Source organism: Schistocerca gregaria, chromosome 2, assembly GCF_023897955.1.
Source record: "Schistocerca gregaria isolate iqSchGreg1 chromosome 2, iqSchGreg1.2, whole genome shotgun sequence".
In the NCBI taxonomy this organism is placed as follows: domain Eukaryota; kingdom Metazoa; phylum Arthropoda; class Insecta; order Orthoptera; family Acrididae; genus Schistocerca; species Schistocerca gregaria.
In genome coordinates, this window is record NC_064921.1 from 982,838,688 (window position 1) to 982,850,693 (window position 12,006).

The following is a 12,006-nucleotide window of genomic DNA, read 5'->3' on the forward strand; positions in this document are numbered from 1 at the left end:
AGGACGTGAGGAATTTGATGTGCCAACATTACTGTCAAGTGTTCCGCTGTGGCTGTTGTGACATAGCGTGGGTCAAATTATACAAATGACGAGAATGTTACGAAACTTCCTGGCAGATTAAAACTGTGTGCCCGACCGAGACTCGAACTCGGGACCTTTGCCTTTCGCGGGCAAGTGCTCTACCAACTGAGCCACCGAAGCGCGACTCACGCCCGGTACTCACAGCTTCACTTCTGCCAGTATCCGTCTCCTACCTTCCAAACTTTACAGAAGCTCTTCTGCGAAACATGCAGAACTAGCACTCCTGAAAGAAAGGATACTGTGGAGACATGGCTTAGCCACAGCCTGGGGGATATTTCCAGAATGAGATTTTCACTCTGCAGCAGAGTGTGCGCTGATACGAAAACTTCCTGGCAGATTAAAACTGTGTGCCCGACCGAGACTCGAACTCGGGACCTTTGCCTTTCGCGGGCAAGTGCTCTACCAACTGAGCCACCGAAGCACGACTCACGACCGGTACTCACAGCTTTACTTCTGCCAGTATCCGTCTCCTACCTTCCAAACTTTACAGAAGCTCTTCTGCGAAACATGCAGAACTAGCACTCCTGAAAGAAAGGATACTGTGGAGACATGGCTTAGCCACAGCCTGGGGGATGTTTCCAGAATGAGATTTTCACTCTGCAGCAGAGTGTGCGCTGATACGAAACTTCCTGGCAGATTAAAACTGTGTGCCCGACCGAGACTCGAACTCGGGACCTTTGCCTTTCGCGGGCAAGTGCTCTACCAAGAGAATGTTGTTCGATGGGAGAGAACTAGCAAACAGTTATTTTGTTTTTTGCTTATCGGTTAGTGTGTATTTTGCTAATCTGCATTTTATTGTGGTCAATATTGTAGTTGTAGTAGTTATGTAGGGGCCAATTCTTGGTCGCATATTTTAAATGATTCTAGAGAGTTAATTGTTTGCTTTATTTAAGTATGCCCTTGTAAAGTTACTCACTGGCAGAAACTTTGTTCTTTTGCTTGGTGCCCACTTGTAAAATTAATGGCATATAGAGACCTCTTGCAGTGTCATCGTGGGACGAAGTACGATTATTATTTATATAATATATGGATACATTTTTAGCAGGAGTTCTGTTGTATGCTATTGTTGCTCATTATGAGATAAGCTCTCGTATTTGTTTTGGAGAGGTGATTGATTTTTATCTCTTCTGTCATTAGATTCCTGAAATTATTATTCCTGGATTTCAGCCTGAGTACAAAGGTTTCACGTTCATATGCGCTCGGGTGTTGTGGAAATATTAATGATAAACCCACGCTTTCACAATCACCAGGCAAGCTCCATTACACTTAAATCCTGCGCCACAGACTTCATTATTTCTGTGATAACATCAATCCATCTCATGCTTCGCTGCCCCTTTCTCTCTGAGCCTTCGACCTTCCCCAGTATTATGGTCTTTTCCAGCGTATCATGTCTCTCCGTGACAAAGGAAGGAAGGAAGATAGCGTTTAATGTCTCGTGGATGTAGAGGTCATTAGAGACGAAGAAAAAGCTCGGACTGTGTCAATGAAGAGGAAGGACATCGGCTATTCATTTTCGAAGGAACCATCCCGCCATTTCTTAGGGAAGTCACGAAAACCTAAATGTGCATGGCCGGGCGCAGGTTTGAACCGCCGTCCTCCTGCATGTGAGTTCAATGTGCTGACCACTGAGCCACAAGACTCGGTTCCGTGTGACGAGTCCAAAATATGTCAGTTTTGGTTTCAGTCTCAGATCTTCCAAGGATCAGTCTCATTTGTATTTGCTATAATACTACCCATTCTACTTGTTGTCTTTACAATCCATAGGACCCTATGAAATTTCCTCCAACACTGCAATTCAACAGTGCATTGTACGATGTTCAGGTATTATTATGGTTCTAGTCTCACATCTGCAAATAACAATGGAAAACACCATAGCCACATACGGATCTTCGATGTTAAAGTGTCCTACTCCCTAAAACACTGACAAGACTGGACACTGAGTTTCTACCAAGTAACAAGCGTCTCCTATAACAGTCAGGATCGATGTTCTGTCACAAACGCCGTAGCAAAACAGAGGTAACCACTTGAAAATGAAGGGCTGAAAATTCGAAAGATGCCTCACGTACATCAAGAAAGCTATTTTCCATTAATAAAAACACAATATTGGTGTTTCAAATATATTTTTTAAACAAGCGACAGTATGTTTGTTATTTCAAAGGAAACATCAAGATCGAACTCCTTAAACTCAAATTCAGTTAAAACCAAAATTAAGTGTATTGCATTTTTCTTATTACTGTTGATACCCAAGATTGAGAACTTGAGACGCAAACGACAACAAAAATTTTGTTGGTTCCATGCTTTAATAATAGTAGCCACCAAAGCGGTACGATATGCAATATGACAAATTGTAATAAAGGTCGCATGACGTAACGGTAACAGTGCTAGTACGAAAAGTATATTTGTTTGTATGAGAATCTAATACAGTTTCAAGATTTTGAATATGGCTGAAACAGCAACTGTTGAAAATCTTCACGGTAAATGATGACAGCCGAAACTACCATCTAGTTACAATACATCTAATAAAGATCACATCCACGTTATCTGCAATGTATCTGAAGACCTTGGCGGTAAACAATGCTAACCAACACCCAAAGAAAATCGGGTGGTGCCAAGACGGGAATCTATGGAGATGCTAGAAGACAATAAAGCCAACATGTCGGAAGACAGCACGTGTCGCAGTGCTCGTGTGTATCCCGGCATTGTCACGCTGAAGAAGAGGACGCTCCACGTGTGGACGAAATTTTCTGCTGTTAAAAATTCGATTACAGTATGTCGATTCTCAAGCATCGACGTAGTTACGTTACATACCGCCATGTTAGACGCTACAATCCGGAGACAACTTGTAGCAAAGGGTTGCAGCTTGCGTCAGCGTAGGGGGAAGTCGGCCGAGTAATACACTACTGGCCATTAAAATTGCTACATCACGAAGATGACGTGCTACAAGCCGCGAAATTTCACCGACAGGAAGAAGACGCTGTGATATGCAAATGATTAACTTTTCAGAGCATTCACACAAGGTTGGCGCTGGTGGCGACACCTACAACGTGGTGACATGAGGAAAGTTTCCAACCGATTTCTCATACACAAACAGCAGTTGACTGGCGTTGCCTGTTGAAACTTTGTTGTGATGCCTCGTGTAAGGAGGAGAAATGCGTACCATCACTTTTCCGACTTTGATAAAGGTCGGATTGTAGCCTATCGCGATTGCAGTTTATCGTATCGCAACATTGCTGCTCGCGTTGGTCGAGATCCAATTACTGTTAGCAGGGTATAGAATCGGTGGGTTCAGGAGGGTAATGCGGAATGCCGTGATGGATCCCAACGGCCTCCTATCACTAGCAGTCGATATAACAGGCATCTTATTCACATGGCTATAACGGATCGTGCAGCCACGTCTCGATCCCTGAGTCAACAGACTTGCAAGACAACAACCATCTGCACGAACAGTTCGACGACGTTTGCAGCAGCATGAAGTATCAGCTCGGGGACCATGGCTGCGGTTATCCTCGACGCTGTGTCACAGACAGGAGCGCCTGCGATGGTGTACTCAACGACGAATCTGGGTGCACGAATGGCAAAACGTCATTTTTTCGGATGAATCCAGGTTCTGTTTACAGCGTTATGATGGTCGCATCCGTGTTTGGCGACATCGCGGTGAACGCACATTGGAAGCGTGTATTCGTCATCGCCATACTCGCTCACCTTGCATGGGGGCTTAATTAAATAAAATGCTAATCATTTTAATTTTGGTCGCTGTTTGTCCGGTTACGCAGACTCGTAACCGGTTGGCCCTGATTAGTATTACTCCGCAATCTGACTGCACAGAATAACAACAAAGAATGAAAGGAAATTTTCGTTAGCATAATTTATTAATTAAGTCTCCAGCAACTATAAAAGCTACGAAACAACAAAGCACAAATGTAACTGTTCTGTGTGTGGAAGTAGTATTCAGCGTACACATCTGGCACGGTTCTTCCACGATAAGACAAGATATTTTAAACACCATTTACACTGAAGTAATTAAAAAAAACCATAAATACTATAATTGCTTTATAATCATAATTATAGTCCAATACAAGAACACGAGCCAGATGTTTTGTTGACTGAACCTGTGACCAAGAGGCATTGTTATTTCGGACATTTAAAATAAAAAAAATTTCTTTACCTTCATATATATTGACGAAAAAATACACTCTGATCATTACAACATCCCCAATCGAACAACATATGGTGTCTTGCCCAACAAAACAACTGCACACGACATGCTCACAACTAGTACTCTATCGACGTCATCTCAACAAGCACTGATAACGCCTACCTCAGAACTACAACTGCCCACAGCAACTTCTCAGCTGCAAATGCCAGTGGAGGCAGCTGAATAGTACTCTTTGGCTCAATGTCTGGCGCTGTGACTCAGTGTAGCCACCTTCCAACCTCTTGTTCGCATTTACGGCACTTTGAACAGTGGACGTTACATTTCAGATATGTTATTACCCGTGGCTCTGCCCTTCATTGAATCCCTGTAGGATACAGAAAATGTGTGACTGGTGCCCTGGCCATCACATTCTCCAGATCTCTCACCAACTGAAAAGGTCTGGTCAATGGTAGCCGAGTAACTGGCTCGTCACAATACGCCAGTCACTACTATTGGTAAACTGTGGTATCGTGTTGAAGCTGCATGGACAGCTGTATCTGTACACGCCACCCAAGCTCTGTTTGACTCAATGCCCAGGCGTATCAAGGCCGTTATTACGGCCAGAGGTGGTTGTTCTGGGTACTGATTTCTCAGAATCTATACACCCAAATTGCGTGAAAATGTAATCACATGTCAGTTCTAGTATAACATATTTGTCCAATGAATACCCGTTTATCGTCTGCATTTCTTCTTGGTGTAGCAATTTTAATGGTCAGTAGTGTTTGTATGACGTGTAACACCTCAACCGATATTGAAAACAGAGTTAAAAAATTGGGAGGCGTTACTTTTAGGCACCTCTCCGTAATATTTTGCAAACATTGAATGAATGTGCCAGTAACGCTAGTGGAAGCATCAGTACATGCATGATTTGGAGGTACCATTCTAACGCAGGAGTAACGCCAGTTCTCTGACACACTCACATAAGCAGTCGAGGAGTTTTGTGTGTCATCTCAGTTTCGGCAACGAGCATCATCTGACTACATTAGTGACAACAGTCCTGTATTTTAGCTAACCTGTAATATTTACGTATTAATATTGTTGCATACATAGTTCCGCGTAGTCAGCGTATACACAACTTTCCCACTAGAGCGCGCCCCGCTAAGCACAACAGCGCAAGCGCAGCGCTCGTCCGTCTCCGCACTACGAGATGGCGCTGCCATAGAGAAGGACCCAATTCCGCTTCCGCCGATCCGCGTATTAATATGTAACGCTGCCAATGAGATTGCTGCTAACGTAGAACCTTTCCTCCTCACGGATCACACTCGCGCAGTGATACCTGAATGTGTGAGGTATTATAACGAGTATACAGACCTCCGATTAGTCAGTCTGCATTTGTCTGCGCCAGTCTGTACCAGTCTACATTAGTCTGTACCAGTCTATAGTCAAGTTTCAGTCTGCGCCTAACAAGATTATCATATTCCTGTACATAGCCATGAAGAGAAGTGTATAGACACTTTGTCAAGTACCGGAAATATGTGAGAATAAGATTAACGTACTAAGACCGAAGGAACTTCAGATTGTCAATTGTAAATAGCATCCAGAATCAAGTTACGTAAGTTTTATGATTGTTACTATTTTAATAAATGTGTGTGAAAATTAATCAAGTCCTGTTTAAAGTTGGTCACCGTCAATCTGCTGCTCTAAGCATGCGAGTGGCATTTCTATCGTCTGACCTAACGGCAGAAGATAAACACGACACGATAAGAGCACGAGACATACTGCTGACACTCACCTACTTCGTTAGAGCGACAAGTCAAATAATCTGATGGTGTGTGTACCGAAGGTCTTACAGTACGCACATCACAAATATAATGTTTTTATTTCGTTTTATTTTAGTGTTAAATTTGAATATGCCCTAATTTGATCCAGACAGGTCATAACAGTTAACAAACCGATTTGCTCTAGAGTCTGCTTTCTCAGCTGGATGGTGAGACTGCTATTTGTTGATGCCGTTGAAATCCCGACGCAGACAGCCGTGTGTGTCAGGGAGCTGCGTCGCGCAGGCACTGCTGTCCCAGGCGACAGCCGCGAAAGACTCACACGTGGCCTCCCTGGGCAAACTCCGCCCTTCAGTAAACCCCTACGACGCTTCTTCACACAAACACGGCCAACTCCGCGCTGGCTTGCGACCAGTTTGTCCACGATATTTGACCGCGGTCTTGTAGAGGAGCGCGAACCGTGCAGCAGGTGAAAGGAACAAACAGCCGCCTCACATCCTCGATGTGTGTTCGACAAACAGACAACACTGCCCCGCAGGGCGAAACGAAGAATTTCCGTACGTCAACACGACTTAGCCTGTGACGCATTCGTCACTCCCGTAAAACAGATATTGCATTTTCTAGGCGCGTCAGTCTGGAACCGCGCGACCTCTACGGTCGCAGGTTCGAATCCTGCCTCGGGTACGGATGCGTGTATTGTCCTTAGGTTAGTTGGGTTTAAGTAGTTCTAAGTTCTAGGGGACTGATGACCTCGGATGTTAAGTCCCATAGTGCTCAGAGCCATTTCAACCATTTTGAATAAAGCTACACTTTACTTCGTCGGTTAGAGTCTCAGGATTTGATCACGTGACATTTTTGTAAGAGTCATATATTGTAAATAACAGAACAGTAGAAACAAAGATTCTAGCACCTCACAGCGGTGGACAAAACAATAACTATTATAAAAAAAAGTCGAAAAGAGGGTTGCTGCAGTTGTGTAGTAGTATCACTTTTAACGGATTTTTAAATAAACTTTCGTATTCTCTAGGTAAAGTGAGCTGTTCAAGTAATAGCACAAGTAGACTCAGTAAACTTTCCCCCATGTATCAGGCTAGCTGGTAGTGGTACAGAAGGATACCAAACTGGGAATATTTGGGACGTTATCACCAGTTCCAGCATTTATCTTACAACGAGGGAAAGCTCCTGGAAACCACTGCGAGAACAGGGGACTGTGAATAATTTTTATTTTATTCTCTAACAATGTGTCCCAGACAAAAATAAATGAGTGGCGTGTGAGAAAATGGATTTCTTTATGAATATACTGGTGACTGAGGTGCTCCTACCGATGTCGTTTTATGCAACCCGGAATTTTGTATCTTGCCTTCAAAAAACCACGCCCGAAGCTTCCACATTCTGTCACTCCTTACACGCAAACTATTAGTCCTACGAAAAAAATGAACAGGAACTTTTTGTAGAAAATTAAATGTAGTTAAATTTGTACTAGGGTATGTTTTCGCTGAAGCCTACGGTTTTTGAGTTATTTAAGAAAAACGTACGAAAGTGGCATTCAAAAGCACCTCGCCACATACTCATACCTCACCTGTAAGGATTTCTAGTATGTTGTTCGTGCCACTCCCTCCTACTACGGTACAGAAATTTCCGACTACACGAATTATTCGAGCTTTATTGCTCTCTACTGATTGGACTATTACGCTACCAGCGTAGTGGACTATTTCGTTAAAATTATTAATTTAAACGTGCCCGTGAGAATAGTGACAGAAAAACTACTTTTAAAAACTTTACGCTAAATCTAATTACGTTGAGAATTCGATCCTAACTTAACCCTTAGAAGTACAGTAGATTCGTAGCCAGAAAGTCGGACGAATACAACTATGTTATTGTCCAGTTCATGCTGTTAAAATTCATAAAATTGTGAATTAGGTAAAATTTACACAAATATCAGTTCTACAATTTCGTTAGTGCTCGACTAAGCCGGTGTAGTAATAAGGTCAATCAATGAACACCAAAAAAAGTTCGAATGTGTGAATTAATTCGTGTAGTCGAAAATTTTTGCACAGTGGTAGAATGGAGTGGCATAAACAACACACCAGAAATCCGCACCGATAGAGGCTCAATGTGGTTGTGGGGTCGCATTGGAAGATCACTTCTGTACGTTTTTCTTGAATAAGACGAAAACTACCTCGTCTATCGAGAACATATGAGAGTAAAAAAATTAATTTCAGTGTATTTCCTACAAAAAGGTTTTATTCATATTATCTGTGGGACTAATAGTTGCATAAAACGGCATCGGTAGGGGCAGATAAATTATCCCATAAAGTCAAAGGGGTTGTTTAGTAGGCGCGAGAGCACTAACGAGATGTTCAACAAACTCCAGTCGCAGACGCTACAAGAGAGGCATTGTGCATGACAGTCAGATTTACTGTTGGATTTCCGAGAGAGTATATTCCAAGCATAATCGGGCAATATATTTCACTCTCATGTACAGGGACTGGAAAAAAATATGGAAACATGGAGAGAAAGGCTTACCTGAATATAATAGCAGATGCCTGCCAAGACTGGAGGCGGCGCTGTTGTATTCGGCAACGAACGGCTCATGTGCAATGTCCTCAATACATTGTAAGAGTCTGTAGTGGTCAGACTACCGTTTTGCGTAGCTGTGAGTGCATTGTTTCGGAACCAAGTGATATCGAACGTGGGGAAACTGTTGGTGCTCGGATTGTAGGTGCTTGCGTAACCAAGGGAGCCGAAGTGCTTGGTATTTCAAGACGAACCATATCGAAGATTTATTGCAAATACAGCGAAAGCGAAAAAATGTCACCGGCCAAGTCACAATGTGGTCGAAAGCGTGTGTTGAATGATCGTGAAGGGCGGCCATTGAAGAGAATAGTAAAGGGACTCGGGTCGCTCGGTGGTTGTGGCAGGGTCTTGTGGACGAGCAGAGTAAGCTGGGTTTCGCGCAGCTGCTTTTTTTTAAACCCGTGTTAATTCCTACAGAGCATATTTTCGGTCTCCTGAAATGTTATAATATGCGAACATAAAACTTCTACAGCACGCTGACGTCAGAGATACAGGCCTATGGTGTTGCACCTCCGCTCTACGACCCTCTTGAAAACGGGAATGACCTGTGCTTTTCCATTCATTAGGATCACTTCGCCTTTCCAGACGCCTACAGCATACTACTTCTAGAAGAGAGCAAATGCTTTTCCATATACTATGTACACTCGCGTTTGAATCCCGTAAGGCCAGTGGCCTCTCCTCTGTTGGACAATTTTCTTTTTTTGACTTACGGTCATCTATTTCAATATCTGTCATTTTGGTACCGACGTGACTGATCTAAAGGAGGTGCTACAGTGTGTTCTTCTTCTGTGAAAGAGTTTTGGAAAAAGGTGTCATCCTCCGTTTCGGTGCCATTATGCTCATAGAGTGCCCCGACAAATAGCTTCTATCCGTTTACACGTTTAACATTACAACACATAATTATCGGCCAATTTCACTGACATCGATTTCGTGTAGAATCCTGGAACATATTTTGTGTTCAGACATACTGACATTTCTAGACTCTGAGAAGCTCATCTGCAGAAACCAGTACGGTTTTAGGAAACAGCGGTCATCCGAGACACAGCTGGCCCTCTTTGTGCATGATATACAACAGGCTCTAGATACCTTCTCCCAGGTTGATGCCATATTTCTCGACTTTTGACAGGCGTTCGACTTAGTTCCGCACTGTCGCTTGCTCCAGAAAGTGCGCGCTAATGGTCTATGCTATGATATATGCGGTTGGATAGAAAGTTTTCTAACAGAGAGCAGTAAGTCGTCCTGAATGGGATGACTTCAACGGAAACAAGCGTAACTTCAGGTGTGCCCCAGGGCAGTGTAACAGGTCCTCTGCTTTTTGCGATTTACATAAACGTTCTGGTTGATGGTATTGACAGCATCATTAGACTGTTTGCCGATGATGCTGTAGGCTACCAGAAAGTAGTATCACACGAAAGTTGTGAACGAATCAATGAGGATTTGCAGAAAATAAATGCGTGGTGTAATGACTGGTAGTTATCTCTTAATATTAGTAAGTGTAACCTACTGCGTACAACAAGACAAAAATCCCCGTCAATGTACGAGTACACAAAAAAAATGCCCAGTCTTTGGAAGCGGTAACATCCGCCACGTATCTGGGTGTGACTTTTCGAAATGATCTCAAATGGAATAATCAGATTACCCCAGTAACGGGCAAGACGAACTCTAGACTGCAGTTTACTGGTAGAGTCGTGAAGCGATGCAGTCCTTCAACAAAGTAAATTGCTCACAATACGTTAGTTCGTCCACTATTAGACTATTGTCCGTCTGTGTGGGACCCTTACCAGTCGGGTCTGATTCAAGAGATTGACAAGGTCCAAAGAAGGGTGGCAAGATTCGTGACTGGTACATTTAGCCATCGCGAGAGCATTACAAATCTCATAGAAAGTTTGAAGTGTGACACACTTGCACACAGACGGCGTACTAAACGGAAGGGGCTGCTCACTAAATTCCGAAATCCGATCTCCGCCGAGGATGTAGCGCGTATATTATGACCACCAACTTTCAAATCGCGCAACGATCACCATTTAAAGATAAGGGAAATTAGAGCTGGTACTGAGGCGTTCAGACAATCTTTTTTCCCTTGCAAGTAGGCAAAATAATCTTCCTATCTTTGTATATATTTCAATTTGTAGCAGTATTCAGTGATGCTAAAATGGCCTTACGCTCTCTAGTTTACTTTTCTATGCTGTTGTTGTTGTGGTGGTGGTGTTCAGTCCTGAGACTGGTTTGATGCAGCTCTCCATGCTACTCTATCCTGTGCAAGCTTCTTCATCTCCCAGTACCTACTGCAACCTACATCATTCTGAATCGGAAACTTCCTGGCAGATTAAAACTGTGTGTCCGACCGAGACTCGAACTCGGGACCTTTGCCTTTCGCGGGCAAGTGCTCTACCAACTGAGCTACCGAAGCACGACTCACGCCCGGTATTCACAGCTTTACTTCTGCCAGTAGGAGTGCTAGTTCTGCATGGTTCGCAGGAGAGCTTCTGTAAAGTTTGGAAGGTAGGAGACGAGGTACTGGCAGAAGTAAAGCTGTGAGTAGCGGGCGTGAATCGTGCTTCGGTAGCTCAGTTGGTAGAACACTTGCGCGCGAAAGGCAAAGGTCCCGAGTTCGAGTTTTGGGCGGCACACAGTTTTAATCTGCCAGGAAGTTTCATATCAGTGCACACTCCGCTGCAGAGTGAAAATCTCATTCTGCATTCTGAATCTGTTTAGTGCATTCATCTCTTGGTCTCCCTCTACGATTTTAACCCCCTACGATGCCCTCCAATACTAAATTGGTGATCCCTTGGTGCCTCAGAATATCCCTTCTTCTTGACAAGTTGTGTCACAAACTTATGTTCTCCCCAATCCTATTCAATACCTCCTCATTTGTTAAGTGATCTACCCCTCAGATCTTCAGCATTCTTCTGTAGCACCACATTTCGAATGAATCTATTCTCTTCTTGTCTAAACTATTTATCGTCCACCTTTCAGACATGGGTACAGTCCCTACAAGTAATTTCAGAAACGACTTCCTCACACTTCGATGTTAACAAATTTCTCTTCTTCAGAAACGCTTTCCTTGTCATTGCCAGTCTACATTTTATATCCTCTCTACTTCGACCATCATCAGGCCGGCGGTAGTGACCGAGCGGTTCTAGGCGCTACAGTCTGGAACCGTGTGACTGCTACGGTCGCAGGTTCGAATCCTGCCTCGGGCATGGATGTGTGTGATGTCCTTAGGTTGGTTAGGTTTAAGTTGTTTTAAGTTCTAGGGGACTGATGACCTCAGAAGTTAAGTGCCATAGTGCTCAGACCCTTTTGAACCATCAACGATTCTTTTGCTCCCAAAATAGCAAAATCCATTTACTACTATAAGTGGCTCATTTCCTAATCTAATCCCGCAGCAACACCCGATTTAATTCGACTACATTCCATTATCCTCGTTTCGCT

The 12,006-nt window shown here is 43.5% G+C and overlaps 2 non-coding genes across 2 annotated transcripts; both read right to left on the bottom strand.

Annotated features, from left to right (window-relative positions):
• Positions 1-428: 428 nt before the first annotated feature.
• Positions 429-503, bottom strand: Trnas-cga (transfer RNA serine (anticodon CGA)). Its single transcript has one exon. It is a non-coding gene; the product is annotated as a tRNA-Ser (tRNA).
• Positions 504-10,906: 10,403 nt separating this feature from the next.
• Trnas-cga (transfer RNA serine (anticodon CGA)) lies at positions 10,907-10,981 on the bottom strand. The gene has a single exon. It is a non-coding gene; the product is annotated as a tRNA-Ser (tRNA).
• Between the last annotated feature and the right edge of the window lie 1,025 nt (positions 10,982-12,006).